A 3,696-nucleotide genomic window follows, 5' to 3' on the forward strand; every position below is an offset into this window, starting at 1 on the left:
GAACCTTTTTCCCATGAAGTTTCCTTCGCGGTTTTAGTTGAGCTTTTTCCTTTTTACCAAGCTACTATTTACGACATTTAATATTTCGATAGCAGAGTCATTTTTCGTCACCAGTTACAGGTCTATCCAATAAGGGTGAAATGTGTTCGCGAGAATGAAGAAAAGAGCAGATGTCAACTCGGGATTTGCAATTGCTTTCGGACAATTCATGAGGCACCCATTTTCCAAGTTTAGGAACCTTTCCAAGTTGTTGAAGATGACGATGAACAGTTGTATAGTTTGAAGTAAGCTTTATTGCCAATTCTTCAACTGATAATGTAGGATTTTCTTCGAGTAATGCCTCAAGGATCTTATCATCAAACTCAACTGGACGTCGTGTTCGATCTTCATCTTCAAGGCTGAAATCTCCACTTCTGAATTTTGCGAACCATCTTCTGCAAGTTCTTTTATTCAAGCATTCTTTCCCATAAACTGAGTGGATATTTCGAGTCGTTTCGATTGCAGAGTTTCCTTTTTTGTACTCATAAAGCATTATGTACCTCAAATGCTCTTTGGATACTTCCATGTTAGAAAAGGTTTTAATCAAAGGAATTTTAATTCTATTATTCTGTAAAATAATATTTAATTATTTTAAATGTACACAAATGCATAAAAATAATTTTAATTTCATTAGACAATCTAAAATACTATTAAATTTCATTCAATTTAAAAATAGGTAAAATCGGACAGAACTTATGGGACGACCTGATAGTTTTTACATTCCTGACACCGATAATCTAATATGTCAAATAAACTTGCGTAAAATAAAAATTTAACGGCGCTGTTGATAAATGAAAACAATAATCGATATTGATTAACCTACTTCGAAGTATTTAATTTTCGTAAAGGAAAATTTGGGTAGCTAAATTATATATATGCTTCAGATTACATTCAAACTACGAGCGGAAGTGACATGAAACTTATGCACATGTGTTGTAAAAAATGCCCAGAAGACACGAAAGGAGGAAAACATTAAATGTACATGCGCAATCACCCCACCCCATATATATGTGTATGTATGTATTATGTATGTATGCATGTATGTATGTATGTATGTTTGTATATATGTATCTATGTATATATGTGTATATATATATATATATATATATATATATATATATATATATATATATATGTGTGTGTATATATATATATATATATGTATATATATATATATGTATATATATATATGTATATATATATATATATATATATATATATATATATATGTGTGTGTGTGTGTGTGTGTGTGTGTGTGTGTGTGTGTGTGTGTGGAGGCGCAATGGCCCAGTGGTTAGGGCAGCGGACTCACGATCATACGATTGCGGTTTCGATTTCCAGACCGGGCGTTGTGAGTGTTTATTGAGCGAAAACATCTAAAAGCTCTTTCACCAGAACTTTCTCTCACTCTTACTTCCTGTTTCTGTTGTACCTGTATTTCAAAGGGCCAGCCTTCTCACAATGTGTCACGCTGAATGTCCTTGAGAACTACGTTAAGGGTACACGTGTCTGTGGAGTGCTCAGCCACTTGCACGTTAATTTCACGAGCAGGCTGTTCTGTCGATCGGATCAACTGGAACCCACGATGCCAACAACAACAACAATATATATGTATCCATACACATACACCTACTCTCACATACATACACGCACGCGCACCTTCCATTTGAGATAACCAGTACTTTATTATTTCCCCTTCTTCCTCGTTCTCTTATGAAACTATCTTTCCCAACCAGTCGCCATTATTGATCGCTAAATGCACAAGTTTTTTGTATTCTCCCTCTGTTTATTCCTCATTTTCCTTTCTGTTGAAGAGCGTAGACTCGAAACGTAAAAGGCTTTCTCATTTTCCCGAGCGTCAAACTAATACACCTGCTTGTTGTTCATACACCTGCCTTCGTCTTTTGTTTTCTGTAAATTTCAACTATCTATGTATTTATGTATGTATATATTTGTGGATGTGTATATGTATGTACACATGCTTACATACACACCTACATGCTAGAATTCATACGTACGTGTATACATAGGGGCATATAAATACAAAAATATATAATTCATTAACACACCGTGCTGACCAAAGAGTCTGACAATAATAAAGCATTTATTGATACCTTACCATCTCAGATTTATATTACAAAGTATCACATTTGGGGAATTTTGCCTCACTGCGAAATTTGGAGATTACTGTAAAGCAGCGGGATAAACAGCGTTCTTGGTTTTACCATTTGGTCTCAATATGAAGAGATTGTTGCCATTTCAAACTCTGGAACAATCAACGTAGAGCTGATCATGAGAAAAGCATTGAAGCATGAGATGAAGTCCAACAGTTTTCAATGATTATCCTTGACTCTTGTTAATTGACATTGCAAAACTAACTCTTGCTGGAAATTGAAGTCTCTTGAATTCAAAGGGCATGTCTGCTGAAATCAGTGGAATTCTTGGAATAAACACATTTTCTCCCTTTCCTTGTCTTTGAGGATTGTTGCTTGCAAAATATGTGAACGCGTTTGCTTGACAATTCGTCTGATTCCATTGCACATCTTTGGAGGATCCAGATTTCTCAAAAGCATGATTGGAACTCCTTTCTTCAATGTCAGTTTGTGAGAAGGCATTCCAGGAGGATCCAAAAAGTTGAGAAACTCAGCAGGATATTCCACAGTCTCACTGGGATCCACAACGGTATCAATTGATAAATAACTTTTTTCCTCGATATTGATTGATTGCATAAGTTTCCATTCAACAACTTGGATAGTTTCATTCTTTGGTGCAAATATGGCTCTTTCACAAAGTCAATCATGATCTTGAAAATTATGTCCAATGTTTTGGTAGACTTTGGTAATCAACTCTTCTAAAGTCCGATCTAGCCGAAAGTACCATTTGGGTGGAAGTCGAATTTGGGCCGAAAGTCAAATTTGGGCCAAAATCTGATTCGTGCCGAAAGTTCGACTTCAATATTTCTTTTCGAGCGCTTCATTTCACACAAACTCCGCCGAATTTCGAAACCTCACGAACACAAACCTTCACAAACTCAAAGCTTGGATCTAGCTTTAAATGAACTGAATTGAAAATATTTTTTTAATTCACAAGGTTTTGGTATTATTTCAGATTCAGCTTAAATGAAAAACTTGTAAATTCACAAAATTTTAAAGTTCATTTAAAATTTGAATTTTCAACTGTTAGCATATAACAAATTTTCATCCAGACCGGATCCCAATGCTGGATGTTCTAGAAAGAAATGAAGAGCATATTTTCAATTCCGGGATCATACTGATTCCCAAAAGATATAATATATCTATGTAAAGCAAAAGATACAGGTGTTCTAAACGAAAGGAGAGACAGAATTTCGTGTTTATTATCATAGATGTATCACTCTATCACTCTATCTTTCTATCTATTTATTCACATGCCCCACACCCTCTCTCTCTCTCTCTTGCTATCTCATATCATAACCTGGCACACACATATACACACATCCATATGCACACACACGCTGCCACACGCACCCACAAGTTTATTTTACTCTTCATCATTTCCAGGCTGATAACATAAGTACCAGTCAAGTATTGTTATCGATGAAATCGACTAGCCATCCATCTACACTCCACAAAATTTCATGTCTTCTGCCTATAGTACAAAAGATAATTACTCTCCTAA

The sequence above is a fragment of the Octopus bimaculoides genome, chromosome Z (genome assembly GCF_046866305.1).
Source record: "Octopus bimaculoides isolate indiv1 chromosome Z, ASM4686630v1, whole genome shotgun sequence".
NCBI lineage: Eukaryota > Metazoa > Mollusca > Cephalopoda > Octopoda > Octopodidae > Octopus > Octopus bimaculoides.